Source organism: Amphibalanus amphitrite, unplaced genomic scaffold, assembly GCF_019059575.1.
Source record: "Amphibalanus amphitrite isolate SeventyFive unplaced genomic scaffold, NRLGWU_Aamphi_draft 000899F_arrow, whole genome shotgun sequence".
In the NCBI taxonomy this organism is placed as follows: domain Eukaryota; kingdom Metazoa; phylum Arthropoda; class Thecostraca; order Balanomorpha; family Balanidae; genus Amphibalanus; species Amphibalanus amphitrite.
In genome coordinates this window covers 84,208-99,706 of record NW_024882393.1, presented here as the reverse complement: position 1 = coordinate 99,706, position 15,499 = coordinate 84,208, and the positions used below count along the sequence as shown (strand labels likewise).

Genomic DNA, 15,499 nt, shown 5'->3' with positions numbered 1-15,499 from the left:
ACTAATGAGGTAGGCAGGGCACTTGCCTGGCACAGCAGACGTCCAACCGGGACTAACGGCCAGGGCCCCCCCAGACCCCAATCATTGTTTGTGCTAACGAAGTGAGGGACAGGGCCCCAAAGGTCTTCTTTTTGTTAAAACAATAGATCAGTGGGTGTTTAATGCATTGCACGGCATGTAAGGGGTCGGCATATTCTACCCCCAGTTCTTCCCCTGCTGTTTGCGCGTATCCGTACTCGTTCACTCGTACTACTCGTACTCGTTCGTCACCTGGAGTACTAAATAAAGTTATTGTTCGTCTATGTAAAAGTCTATTCTGGAATGATAGCCAAACGGCTAAAAGGTTAAAATATGGCGACCACAGGTGCAGTGCAATTCGTCGTTCTCGTTATGGCCTGTCCCGTAGTTCAGTTGGTAGAGCACCGGACTCCCGGTAGTGAGAGCCCGGGTTCGAGTCGCTCCGGCGCTCGATATTTGAGACTCCTGACGGGGATCGTCTGCGGTTGGTGGGAGCATCCGTAGCCAGTTGAAGTCAGTCGAGTGGGACAGGCCGTGTCCGGCTTTGAAGGGCACGTTAAACTTTGGCATCTAAATTCTCCCGTTACCCGGAATTGCGCGATCGGGCGGTAGGAGTCGGGTTCTACGCAACAAGCTCTGCTTAGCATGGGCCTCGGCTCTGTCAATCCGTCCATTCAAACATTCGAACTAAATTTATTTTAAAAAAATGGCACGTCGGCCACGTCGTACGCCCGCGCGGCCTCGCACCGGCGGAGTCGCGTCGAAGACTGTCCGGCCCCGTCCCGTCTCAGCCCTCACGGTACACAACACGTGGGCCCTCTGTCGTAAAAGTCTATAAAGAGTCTATACCTATATAATGTAAAAATTTGTGCATAAAAGTCTATATTGTCTATATATAAGAACCAGGACAGGGGTAACATGACACACACATGTGCGCTGGTGCGACGGACCGACCGTGCCAAGCGCCGGCCGTCTTTGCTCGCTTGCATAGCCGGCCCGGTTTTTTCGCAATCATCCGCGGAAAATCAAACCACAAACGAACAATCATTCAAACTACACTGACACGCTCAAACTATTCGCATCCGCGCACACTTTACAAACACACACTCGCGTACAATACACATTAGTGTCTCACCGAGGCGGAGATCATTCCCGACAACAATCACGCGACCATTCATAAAACCAGTGACGGCGCAGTCTTAGCGGTCTTAGCAGCTGGACGTTGACACACACACTGGCACATATCGTTAAGTACAAACGATTGAGAGGCACTGGCGGCAGTGAAGGTGCTGTCACATGGTCGGCACATCAACAACCATCGCAAAGCGTACAACACAGAACTCACATTAATTACCGAAGTGAACGTACGCGAACAGAGACTACCGCTAGCTTGGAAGCACTACCATAAACAAATCTAACACCGCACAAGACACTTCAGCCTGGCTCCAACAGCCATTACCGTCGCACTCCAGTCGGCAGAGGCGGGTGACAGGCCGCCTACATTGACCGGTGGCAGTCGCCACGTCCACGACGCGAATAATACAGCCGTCTGCGCCGGGTATCACACGCTCCACTCGTCCCACCAGCCAATGTCCACGCGGCCTACGTTTTCTTAGGACAGCAGTACTAGCTCTCCGACCTTGACCTCGGTCTTGTCCGTGAACCACTTGGAGCGCACGGTCAGCGTGGGCAGATATTCCCGCCGCCAGCGTTGCCGGAAATGAACCAGCAGCACCTGCGTGTGCTTCAAGCGCCGTCGGCTGCACATGTCACTGTCGCTGACCACACCGGGCGACAGCTGAGGGGAGGCTCGTCCGATGAGGAAGTAGTTCGGTGTCAGAGGTTGGTAGACGTCAGGATCGGTGCTGACGTGCGTCAGCGGACGTCCGTTCAGGAGCGCTTCGACATCAGTCACCACCGTCTGCAGCGTCTCGTCGTCAACGACCCTGTCACCAAGCATAGCTGCCAGGGCGCGTTTGGCTGACCGCGTGCTCGAACACGCCGCCGAAGTGCCGCGCGGCCGGTGGTTTGAAGAGTCGATCAAACCCTTCTTGTGAGAGAGTGTCGGCGATCTTGGACTGGTGCCAGTGCTGGAGCGCCTGTCGCAGCTCACGCTCGTCGGCGCGCAGAATTGTACCTTGCCAGAGCACACGAGTCTGACCTTGCCTCGTCTGGCCATCATGTGTCTCATGGCCATGATGAATAAGTCAGTGTCCAATGAGTGGGCGAGCTCGATGTGGACCGCACGGGTGAACAGGCATGTGAAGTGACACCCACCCGTACCGTTTCTCTCGTTTTCGGCGTTTCCTGACGGTCATCGGTCAAAAGAAGTCCACGCCCACTCGCGCGAACACTGGCGCCGGCCCGCTCATGCGGAAGGCTGGCAGGTCACCTATTCGTGGTGGCAGCGGCTGTGCTGACCTTTTTCGACAGGGTGTGCAAGCGCGTGTGAATCGTTTCACGGTCTCTCTGCCGCAGAGAGACCTGATCCAGTATTGTTAGCTCAGGTGAGTCAGGACGTGCTCCGTCCTGGCGTGGGCGAGCTTCCTGTGTGGGTCGGTGACGATCAGCCGGATGATAACTCCACGGGCAGATAACATCACTTTATGCTTCGTCTCATAGTTGCGCTGGGCGTGCCGAAGTCGTCCGCCGACTCTGAGCAGGCCGCTGGAATCCAGGAAGGGCGTCAGCTGGTGCAGGCTGCTGCTGGGTTGCAGGTGCCTGACCTGCTGCAGGGAGGGCGGCAATAAGCTCAATGGTTAAAGGTACTGCCCCACCTTTACCTGCGCCAGTTTTGAGTTGAGATAGCCAAGTCTGTGGCCAGGCTGAAAACTATGTATGGTTCATCTATCTCGGTTGCAACCACCAGAGCTACCTAATGTCTGGCGTTCAAGAAATTTGTTCTACAGGGTGACTCGCGTAAAATTCCCGATTTGAAACTTGAATAATTTCCTGCATTCTTAACCAAATTGGATAATTTTTTCACACTTCATAGGCAGGGTTACTTTTACAGGAAAACTTGAGGGGGAGTAAAATTCGGGGAAGTCATGACCCCCGTCCCCCGCCGGTTTCCAGCCGACGCCAGTACCGATGTCAGTGAGTGCAGTGGCGGATCCAAGGGGGGTCACATGGGTCATGACCCCCCTGGAGCCCGGGGGCACCAAAGGTCTGCCAGGGGCACTACCGGCCTAGCAGGGACCCCACAAGCCTGACAGGGGCACCACAGGCATAGCAGGGGCACCACAGGCATAGCAGGGGCACCATCGGCCTAGCAAGAGCACCACAGGTCTGCCAGGGACACCACAGACCTGCCAGGGGCACCATCGACCTCACAGGGGCACCACGGACCTGTCGGGGGCACTTCAGGCTTGTCAGAGGCACCACAGTCCTGTCTGGGCCTAGGGGCAACAGGCACACCAGGGGCACCACAGGCCTGTCAGGGGCACAACAGGCCTAGCAAGAGCACCACGGGCCTGTCAGGGGCACCACATGCCTGTCGGGGACACTCCAGGCTTGTCAGGGGCACCACAGTCCTGTCAGGGCCCAGGGGCACCAGCGGCCTAGCAGTGGCACCACAGGCCAGCCAGGGGCACCACCGGCCTAGCAGGGGCATCACCGGCCTAGCAGGGGTCCACCGGCCTCGCAGAGGCACCATGGGTATGTCAGGGACACCACAGGTCTGTCTTTGGCACGTCAGACTTGTCAGGGGCACCACGTTCCTTCCAGCGGCACCACGAACCTGTCAGAGGCACCTGCGGCCTAACAGGGACACCACAGCCCCTCAAATGAAATTAGGGCACCAGCAAAATTAAGTGGCATTAATCCGTTGAGTTTTTAATTTTGGGTATAGGTAGGGGCACCACTTCGATTCATGACCCTCCCCTTGGAGTTTTCCTGGATCCACCCCTGAGTGAGTGCGAAGAGACAACACAAGAGACGGTCTCACCGACCATCCGATCGGTATCGGGTCAAATCTGGAGTTCCGGATATACCAAGTTCCGCCCCGGCGGTGCCACTGCCCACACTCATTGATCATATCTTAGCGCCAGCAACGTTGATTGATGACTAGAATCTGAATAACGATGACTATAGAATCTGAATAGCAAATTAATTGAAAATGGTCTCAAAAATAATTTTGAAAGGGGGAACTTCCCCCTTCCCTCCCTAGCCATTCGGACACAATTTGAAAGGGAGAGTGGAATTTTCGAAGGGGGAAATTCCCCCTTTCCCCCTTTAAAAATAGCCCTGTATATAGGTACACGTTTGGGATTATATTCATTCAATTTTCAGACAAAACCATTTACTTTCAGCTCAGTTGTGCACCTCGACGTGAAGCCCATCTTTTTCGATCACTTTCTCGAGGCGCTCGCCGGTACGCCAGCGCGGCTTTCTTGTGCATCTCGACGGCGATCTCTGCGTAGGTGGCTTTGATGCGACCTTTAAACTCCCGAATGTTCGCCGGCCACGCCACGTATACCTTCAACTTCACAAACCCCCACATGAAAGTCACACGGAGTGAGGTCGAGCTTCGCCCAATCTGCTCTGTCCACCGCGCTCGCTTCGCCCAATCTGCCCTGGCCACCAAGCTCGCGCGACCTCACCCGTGTGACTTTTTCATGTGGGGGTATGTGAAGTCGAAGGTATACGTGACGCGGCCGGCGAACTTTCTAGAGTTGAAAGGTCGGACTAGAGCCGCCTTCGCAGAGATCACTGTCGAGATGCGCAAGAAAGCCGCGCTGGCGTATCGCGAGCGCCTCGAGAAAGTGATCGAAAAGGATGGGGTCACGTCGAGGTGCACAACTGAGCTGAAAGTGAATGGATTTGTCTAAAAATTGGATTCATCAATCGTCCGACCGATCGACAAGCGGTGCTATATCAGGGAGATGGATATCTACTTCTTCAATCATGAAGTAACAACTACTTTTGATGCATATTGGTGACCGACACGACACGTGACGTGTGTCAGGTCAGGGGTGCTTACTGCTTAAATTGTTGCGCTTACAAAAAACTACCAATTAACTCGGCGAATGGCGCTGAAACTTGCCCGATAGCTGAATCTCGTGTGGACCGAGGTTTCATTTTCATGGCTATCACGGTTTGGTTGCTACTCTGAACGTGCGCATGTGAAGGGGACGTGCACACATTTTGACGGACACTGTACAGTCTGTCTTAAAAGTACCGCGCAAAGTGACGGTGGATCCATCAAGCCTGACCGATGAAGGACTGCCAAATTTGAGTCACCGAAGCAATGGACATCCTCGTCCATTCCCCAGCTCCATTGGTTCGGTGACTTTCAAATTATAGCAGGCCCTTCCTCGGTCAGGCTTGATGGATCCACCGTCACTTTGCGCGGTACTTTTAAGACAGACTGTACGCTGCCCAACACAAAGTGTTATATTTTGGGCTCAATGAGTGAAAGGGACTCGCCAAGCAAACTCAGCCCATGAGAGCCTGGTGAGACGCTCTGTTCGCACGAACGACCTTCGAAGCCCCGAAATGGCCCTATGCGATCGCTTGATGTGAGCCTCCCGAGCCAACGAGTAATACCCTATGCGCGAAGCCAGCCCAGCCAGCCTTCCCAAGTGGGGCCCACATGGGCCCCAAGTGGGCACCAAACTGGGACCCATCTGGGCTGCCCACCTTGGACCCAGATGGGAATGTCATGGGCGTCCAACTGGGTCCCATCTGGGCACCCCAGACGGGGCCCATGTGGGACCCATCTGGGGCCCGTATTGAGCCCGCATATGGGCTTTCCCAGTTGGGACCCACATGGGCAGCCCAAAAGGGGCCCATATGGGACCCAGCTGGGATATATGCATATATATGGGTTCCACACGGGCTTTCCCAGTTGGGACTCACACGGACACATGCAAAAAGCGCACATGGAATTTAATTGGGATTTGGTACCTAGCTTATGTCGTCCACTATTTCCGCGTGAATCCCAAAAAGCAATGTGGTCACACGTGGGAGAACCGCGTACCCTTTGCCTCTCACTAGATCCCCAGAGATTCGAACTCAAGACCTATGGAACATGATGCGGGACCCTAACCACTACACTACGCTACCACTGCACGTAGGCGGCCGGCGGCCGGTAGAGAACGGAAGCGTGGATGCGTATGCGTAGTACCTATTGTGAAAAAGGAGAAGAGTTTGTAACGATAGTGTAGACTGTAGAGGCCCGAGCGATCCGTCAGCGCCGTATTGCGTCTATTTATAGTCACCAACTACCGGCGCGGCCGCCCCGCGGACGCGCCACCACACAACGAACGCCGGCGACACAGTATCAGTATCAGCGACCTCGCAGGGACGCGGGCAGGGGTGTGCCCAGGCGGCTGTCAGATCAGGAGTCTGGCAGGGTAGCGGCAAAGATCAGGCAGGGTAGCGGCACAGTGGAGGCGCTGACCAGGTCCAGCACATAAAGTTAGCACATCTAGCCCATCTGGGACCCAGTTGGACGCCCATGACATACCCAGATGTAGCCCAGCCCACATTCGCCCAGATGCCCCACTTCCAGCCCATGTGGGCCCCATTTGGGATGGCTGGCTGGGAGACTCACCATGAGTGTGACAGAGTCATCTGAAGCTGAGCACTTATTAAGTTTTCGGACTACCGTAGGACTTGAGTGAGTGAGTGCCGAGAGGTCTGTGGCTGGATCCTGTCCTGCAGGCTCTCGCATGGGACAGGCTTTCTTTAGGCAGGCTCGAAAGCTTAGGGGTCATCAGAGGCCGGCGTTGGTCAAGAGTTCAGCGTGATTGCAAGTTGTGTACTGTTTTCAGAAGCCCTGTGGGTGGGACCCAAAAGATCAGCGTGGTAAAGATGTCAGTGTGTCGCCTTCAGAAGCGCTTCGATTATCGGTTACCCTTTGGGGCTCTCAGAGGCGTCGGTGTGGGGCCCTCACTGAGGGTGCGGGATCCGTTGAGGTTTTGGAGTGATACCCTCAGGCGGTGCTCTCAGGGACCGGTGATGGCTAGTGAATGACCCTCAGAGTCGCCGGTCAGGACTCTCAGAGTCACCGGTGAGTGGCCATAGCCATGATGAGCCTATGTGGGACCCTCAGATACCTCGGTATGACGTCCTTACAGTTAGCGGTGTGGGACCATTAGTGCACTGGCGTTGCGCGCTCAGAAGGCCGGTATGGGATTAAAGCTCAGCGAGACTAAGGGCTTATGTGGTGCCTTCGGTAGGCACCTCAGCATAACCGGTAGAGAGCCCTCAGAGCCGCCGTTGCATGCTCTGAGTCAGTACGGTGCAGGGCCCGGCTCTGCACTGACTGGGACACACTGAGCCTGGACTTTTTGTTGTCTGATTGGGAAGAGTTGGGTAGCGCCACTGATGCTCACGTGCTGCTGGACATCTTTATGCGCACCTGGAACAGTCTAACCGATAAACAGCGTCCAGAATGTAGTGTGCGGACGCGCCGGCCCCACTGCCCGTGGCTCCAGGACGCTCTAGCTTAGGTGGGGGAGGCCATTAATGCTTAAAACATTACACAAGCCGATTGACAGCCGTTTACACAGCCTGATGACAAAGCGCTGTATCTGTCCCTGAAAAAGCAGTTAAACAGCAAAAGCTCTCTAAAGATTTTCGCGGATTTTGGAGCACCATGCGGAAATTTGGCCTGTCATCTGGGAGCGAAAGTGATGACGCCCATGTGACTACTGCCTGATCCCGACGCACTCAATGACTTTGTCTCCCCTGTGGGCTTCCGACTGGCGGCAGGGGTGACAGTGAGTGAAGATAAGTCGCGGCTCGTAAGACCAGTGAGAGTCTGCGCCGCTATGTTTAAGCTCACCCGGCGACGCTGACGGAGCTGTCGGTCGCCGGTGCCGACGAGGTCCCTCTGCTAACAGTCAGGCAGTGTTACCCTGCGGAAGGTCCACTGCTGCTGCGCAGAGTGAACGCATTACTGGTCTCCGGTGTCTTTTCCTCGGCTTGTAAAACGACGTGCATTGTGCCGATTTTTAAATCTACATAGTGACCGCACATTGCCAAGCAATTTTAGACCCATATCTTTACTGAGCATCTTGACCAAAGTAACCGAAAATTTTGTACGTATGTACAGGGTGTCCCATAAGTTCGTTCTCACGTTATATTTGCATGTGAAACAGAGTACATTGCGTTTTGATATATTTATGACCCCTCAATGTGCTCCCCATTTAATAGGCAAACACATGAATACATGCTGATTGCTGCGGCATGCCAACCGGCGTGTTTGGCTGCATAGCAGGCTTAAAGTTAACCCGGAATGACTTTACATGCGCCGTGAGCTCCTCGAGGCTGGAACAGCGCTGCGCTTCGACGAGCCTAAATTTCAGCATAACCAACACATTTTCATGAAATTTTGATCCGATGAGGTGCCTGGCATGTGATCTTGCCACAAACGCCTGTCACAGTCTCCTTGCACCGCTTTTAAGCTTTGCTTGACCTGTGCACTGATGCACTGTCTTGCCTGAAGATGGGCTTACGACCTCCCGGATGCCATTTTCTCCTCTATAAATGTGTTCATACTCGCGGTTCGAGTTCAGCTTGAGGGCTGAAACTCCTCCTAGATGTTCTTGGAAAAGCATTCTGCTTCCCAAAGCTGTTTCTGGAACACCAATCGCAACCTGGTCAGCGTCTGGACGCCTATAACCCCACAATACCGTGACCCTGGCATTTTGCATAGGAACATACCGGGACGAAACGGAGGCCTCCTCCTTCGCCCTTATGGGGTTGTTTTCGGGTTTGGACGGGTGTTTCATCTCGAACGTGGACTAGTTAGTCCAGATGACCTGGTTGATGTCCTCAACCCTCTAGTTTTTTTAGCCTCAGGCATAACGAAACTCATGTTTGGTCATTTTAAGACGTTTTTGACTGTTTTGAGCCCTCCGGTAAGCAAAGCTTAAGTCACCTTGAGTTATGTACCCCGAAAGAACACTCTTAGACAGCTGGTTATCCATCCTGAAAAGTCTGCTTACTAACTTTCTAACCCTTTGACCTTTTTGATGGCCACTTTGGCGCCACACAGTTTTGGCCACTTGGCTCACTCCTGAGGGCTGACTGGAAAGAGGATAAACTTGCAGTGATTGACTCTCGACAAATCATCGGCGTCACTTGCTTACTGTGCTTCCAGTTAGTGATGGACATTGTCTACAGACTGGTAGGCCTCAATCACCCTCAATTATCGCGAATGGTCACGTGCTGACTAAATACCGAGACGTACCCGTATCAGAGACCTCTATGTTGCGGTGTTAGCCGTCTCTGTAGGAAACGGGCTCTCTAGCAAAAACTATTTTGTCTACAGAAATTAGCTACTGTGGAGCATATTTCTACCAACCATGGCAACCACGTAAGCTGAGTTACGAACCAATTTCAGCGTGCCTTTAAGCAAGAGAGCCTAAAAACGTAAAATTTAGGTGAGAACGAACTTATGGGACACCCTGTATAATCTGTCTTGAAAGTACCGCGCAACAGTGCGGGGGATCCATCAAGGCATCAAGCCTGACCGTCACCGAAGCAATCGACATCCTCTTCCATTCCCCAGGTCAATTGGTTCGGTAAATTTCAAATTATAGCAGGCTCTTCCTCGGTCAGCTTTGATGGATCCACCGTTACTTTGCGCGGTAGGTACTTTTAAGACAGACTGTAAACTCGATTTAGGACGCTCTGATCGACGTCACCTGGGTGCCAGACAACACCGACCAGGGCCTGCTGCCGTCGATTACGGCGCCCTCATCGAGAAGCTGGCCTGGTGTGGCATGCCTTCCCACTGGTTTGAAACTTATCTCACTGACAGGAGACAGATTATTTTATTCCTTATGGTAAAATAATTTCTTGCGCGAACGACAGGGCCCATCCTTCCGAGAACGGCATCACTGACCTCAGAGATTGAGTCGAGTGCTCTATTTCCGCACTAGAAAAGTGGTTTCCACGAAACTCTCTGAAAATGAACGAGACTCAAACGAGCTTCATGATCATGAGGACAAAACAATCAATACTGAATCACTCGTCTGACGAATTGAAAAGACCCGAAGCTGACGCATAGTTGGACTAAGCCGATAAAATGTTCTTTCGGTAGGGGGGCGCTGTGTGTTATCGATGCCCTGTAGGACGCGGTGAACCGCATGTATGGCTACTTCTACGCTCACATTAGTGAAAAGTGACTTCACATCAAACGAGACCATCCTCTTCCCTCTCATATCTGCGTCTTTTAGCCGGTCGAGAAGGTCAGCGGAATTCTTCAGGTGTGAGCAGCTGATGCTCCCCAACGCGGCTGATAGTTTGGTGAGACATTTTGCGAGGCGGTGTGGGGCACTGTCCACCCCCGAAGTGATGGGGCGCGTGGGGCCGCCTTCTTTGTGAAGCCTTGGCAGACCCTTCATCTGTGCTGATCTTGGTTTCTTTTCCAAAAGGTACTGTAAACGCTTGCCCCTTTCTGATCGCCTTATAAGTTTTCTGGCTTCTTTGTTAAGCTTTTCGCGCGCTTTCTTACAAGAGCCGGAAGGAACTTCCTCGTAGACGGTGGCATCTGATAGGAATTCGTTCATTTTTTCGTCATATGTTGAACGGTCGAGGATGACAACCCCTCCATCCTTGTCACTTGAGCTAATGACGATGTTGTCGTCTTTAGCGAGCTCTTTCGGGCTAAGCATGTAGCGTCTGGGAATCGAGAGATGAGAAGAGGAAGCCATCGTCTTCAGACATGTGAAAAACCCTTGTTTGAAGCCTTTGCCCACCTCCGAGTCAGTAGACTTGATGTTACTCATTATGAAGTCTAGCTAGCTTTTACTGTTCTTGCCAGTGCCAAATTTGAGTCCCAGTGACAGCGCTTCAGTTTCTTCTTGACTGGGTGGCCGAGTAGACAAGTTGGTGATCAGGCGAGCATCTCCAGCATGTTTCCAAGAGCTTGATGCGCAGAGCCGGGACAGTTTATCTAGTAACAGTTAGAGGTGCCTTTTCGCCTTGCGTTTTAATTGTTCCTCGAGGTGAGCTGGAAATAAGACGAGAGTATTATCTACGCGAGAAATATTTTAGAACTGAGAGTGAGAACCAAGCATTATTTTTGAAAGACTGCATAGAAGAGCAAGTTCTCCCTCGTTCTGCACCTCGTCAACTGTACTCGAAACAGCACCCGTTCAAAGGCTGCAAGAGCTTATCTAGAGGATGGTGTGGAAACTCCGAAACTTTAAGCAACAGAGCAGCCATTTTAAGAAGTCGTTTCCGGCAGCCCTTTCCAGCACACCTCGAGGAACAATTAAGACGCAAGGCGAAAAGGCACCTACAACTGTTACTGGGCAAACTGTCCCGGCTCTGCGCATCAAGCTCTTGAAAACATGCTGGAGATGCTCGCCTGATCACCAACTTGTCTAGTCGGCCACTCAGTCAAGTAGAAACTGAAGCGCTGTCACTGGGACTCAAATTTGACACTGGCAAGAACAGTAAAAGCTACCTAGCCTTCATGATGAGAAACATCAAGTCTACTGACTCGGAGGTGGACAAAGGCTTCAAACAACTTTTGCCGGTCCCGTAGCTCAGTTGGTAGAGCGTTGGACTCCGCGTGGTGAGAGCACGCGTTCCCGGTTACAACAGTCCGGGTTCGAAGCGCGACGGGCGCTTGACATTTATGGGCCTCCTGACAGGTATGGTTGCGGTTGGTGGCAGGCCGTAGCCAGGTGAAGTCAGTGAGGGGACCGGCCGTGCGCGGCTATGTGCGCACGTTAAACTTTGGACTCTAACTTCTGCCATAGAACTGGAATTGCGCGATCGGAGGGTAGAGGGCAGGGTCACCGCAACAAGCTTCGCTTAGCGGTGGCTCTGTCCTTGTAAATCCTTCCCATCAAAAGGTTCGGACTAAATTTATAAAAACACAAGGATTTGTCACACGTCTGAAGACGATGGCTTCCTCTTCTCATCTCTCGATTCCCAGACGCTATATGCTTAGCCTGAAAGACCTCGCTAATGACGACAACATCGTCATTAGCTCAAGTGACAAGGGTGGAGGTGTTGTCATCCTGGACCGTTCAACATATGACGAAAAAATGAACGAACTCCTATCAGATCCCAGATGCCATCGTCTACGAGGAAGTTCCTTCCGACTCTTGTAAGAAAGAGTCCGAAAAGTTTAACAAAGAAGCCAGAAAACTTCTAAGGCGATCAGAAAGGGGCAAGCGTTTACAGTACCTTTTGGAAGAGAAACCCAAGATCAGCACAGACGATGGGTCTGCCAAAGCTTCACAAAGAAGGCATCCCCATGCGCCCCATCACCTCGGGGGTGGACAGTGCCCCACACCGCCTCGCAAAATGTCTCACCAAACTATCAGCCGCGTTGGGGAGCATCAGCTGCTCACACCTGAAGAGTTCCGCTGACCTTCTCGACCGGCTAAAAGACGCAGATGTGAGAGGGAAGAGGATGGTCTCGTTTGATGTGAAGTCACTTTTCACTAATGTGAGCGTAGAAGTAGCCATGCGTGCGGTTCGCCGCGTCCTACAGGGCATCGATGACACACAGCGCCCCCCTACCGAAAGAACATTTTATCGGCTTAGTCCAACTATGCGTCAGCTTCGGGTCTTTTCAATTCGTCAGCAGAGAATTCGTCCAAAAATCAGGCTTGGCTATGGGCAACCCGCTCAGCGCCGTACTAGCCCCACTTTACATGGAGATGCTAGAAGAAGATCACTTAGTAGACCAACACCAATGGTTTAGAGATACTGCCTTGTGAAGGCACAATGTGTTATAGAAGGAACAAACTTCTTCAACACCAGGCACTTGTAAAACTTGGGACCAAGGCAGAACATGGTTTCTAAGCCTGACTGCCCCAGACTTGGCTGCATAACTATGTCAGCTCAAAACTAATGTTAAGGTGCAAGACGTTACCTTTAAGCACTATACCTAATGAACAGCATCAGCACATAACCTGCAGACACACCATCCCAACCTCTCCCATGCTTTACCCATTTGAGATTTGCGGCTGGCGCATCTCTATCTTCATGCTTCCTGTCTGTCCTTTTCCCCATTGAAGGGTCTGGTGAGGAAGCCTATCAGCACCACTTAGCAGGTGAGCCATAAATACATCCCAATACCTTAACAGACACATATTGAATATTTGCTCTTTTGTCAGTATAGCATGATGGAATAATATCAGAAGTCAGTTTGTAAGCAGCTGAACACCAAGGCCTCACATATTATTCACTGTTTGCGTGCCCAAGAAACTTCATACTTCAAGCAAGCACGTAGGTAGGTACCTACTTGCATGCATGCAAATGTTTTTCCATGAAGTAGGTAGGTATGTACCTATACGAGTAGGTAGAATATGGTAAAAAAGGATTGGATCCTCATAGAACCCTATCTCATATCTGGCATCTTTGTGGGATGCTAGGCTTCGGATTACTATTACCACAAGCTTGAGTAAAGAGTGTCAGGGTGCAGTCAACAGTTGAAATAACCTACCCAACATAGGTGGCGGAACGGGGGGCAACGGGGAACCATGCCCCCCTTTGATTTTGGCATTTTAACATCAGCCCTATGGGCTTTGCATTGAAAGAATGGGACCAAAGTCCAAAGTCAGCAGTGCCCCCCTTAATTGAAGGTGTTCGGCCACCACTGCTACCCAAGCATATCTTGGACCCCTCACTCCAGACTGCAAAAATCCATGCACTATGCCAAACACCTTGTGGCTCTCATGCACCTAAATTCAGCGCAAACAGTTTTGCGCTGAAATTTTGATATTTGTGCCAAGAAATTACACCTATTTTATCCAGTTCCAATCACATGAGAGAATGTCAACTGATGGAAAGGTGGGTACTCAATTCAAATGTAGAGTGTAGTGAGTAAGGTAAGCTAAGGTCAGATCTTATCGTCTCGTGCCAGAATTTCTGAAATTCTTAAATTTCACTTCCGCCAATTTTTTTCGTTCATCCTTACTCCAAAACTTTGGAACACTGAGTCATGCCAGACACTGCGCTGTAACTTTGGTGCCATTCACCAATTATGCCGGACATGTTGATGGTAGCATGGATTTTTTTTCCAGTCTGGCACTCCGTCAATGCCCTCGAATCCTAACTTGACATCCGATGAAGGTTATCTACTTTCATGTTTTTAACTCATGCACACTAGCAACAACAGAGGAAGAAAAAATCGTAAAGATCAGGTCCTACATGTCCACATGGCCTCTAAATTTTGTGTACATACACCTAAGATAAGGTAGGGTTTGGAAGGATTAGCTCAATCATTCAGTTCTTTCCTATTTTGATTTATTAACATCAGTGAAATCCAACTACACTAAATTTGTGATTCTTGAATATTTCTTTTCGTGAATATGACTTACCTCACGTCTTGAACTATCTTCAGGAAACCATTCTTCCCTTGTAATCACTCATAAGACGCGCACCCACCACAAACATATCCCGAAAAACCTAAACAGTCGTCAGCTTTGTCTCCAGCGTGAATAACAAAGTGATGTGGGGTCCACATGACGTCAAATATTTTTTCCAATCTCGAGAATTACATGTACCATGGTAAGTAAAATGTGTTCCAAAGGTCAATTATATGCATATTATCACGTTTTAGTGCAAATAATCCAAATATTGGCCTTCTAATTGGTAAAATTATCAATAAACTGTTTTTGATGACGTCATTATGCAGGGGTTGTTTTTGCTTCCATATACAAGTACCTATCTTTTGAAATGAGAGCACAGATGGTGACAATTAATGGCGCAATATTTCAGCGGTTTTTATGTGTGACAGTAGGAAATGCGGCAAAAGCAATCGCAATCGATTAGATTGCTTCCATATAGCGTTGGCTGTTGGCCACCCAAAACGAATTTGAAGGGAAAACTGAAATAAACCATGGCGTCCGGCTCAGATGCCCAAATCGTTTAATTCCTCATGTCAGCATTTGCATGGCAAAGGCTGACATGCTCCGATGTCAGTATAAACTCGTTTCTGGGCGTTTCGTATCAAAATACACTACGTTTAATTAAGGCTGACAAAAATGTCAGGTATAATTAAAAATAATTGAAAATCCGGCAAATGCTGACAAAATGTCAGCGTAAAAGGGAAATTCAATTACTGCTAGCGGCATTCTTCAAACCGCTTTTGTTGATCAGCAACTGTGCCTTTCAAACAATGTTCAGCCACAGTCATGTCAAGGTTGTCTTTAGAGTTCACGTTAGCCCAACGCAACCGTCCAATGTTTTGAATGTCCTGCTTGGACTGGATGACCATCCCAGGCCTCACTTCAAGCAGCCACTGCATTCCTGGCCGCACGCCGTCCAGCGCGCGGCGCTGGCACGCTGCTTTAATAGCATTCCTATCCTGCAGGGTCATTATTGCTTTACGACTGGTGGCACGTGGTGCTAATTGATTCTCAGTCTCTCCCACGAGTGGCGATTGTGCGCGGCGGTCGCGGCGGGCGGACCTCGATCCTCTCTGCCTGTGCTCGCTGCCTGAGGCTGTTGGTGATTGTCTCTCACCTTCTTCCTGCTCGGGGCCGAGTAGGACGAT

General features: G+C 51.0%; 1 long non-coding RNA gene across 1 annotated transcript; it reads right to left on the bottom strand.

Annotated features, from left to right (window-relative positions):
- Positions 1-769: 769 nt before the first annotated feature.
- Positions 770-14,478, bottom strand: LOC122367837. Its single transcript, XR_006254120.1, has 2 exons — positions 14,322-14,478; positions 770-2,685 (listed from the first exon to the last, which is right to left on the bottom strand). It is a non-coding gene; the product is annotated as an uncharacterized LOC122367837 (long non-coding RNA).
- Between the last annotated feature and the right edge of the window lie 1,021 nt (positions 14,479-15,499).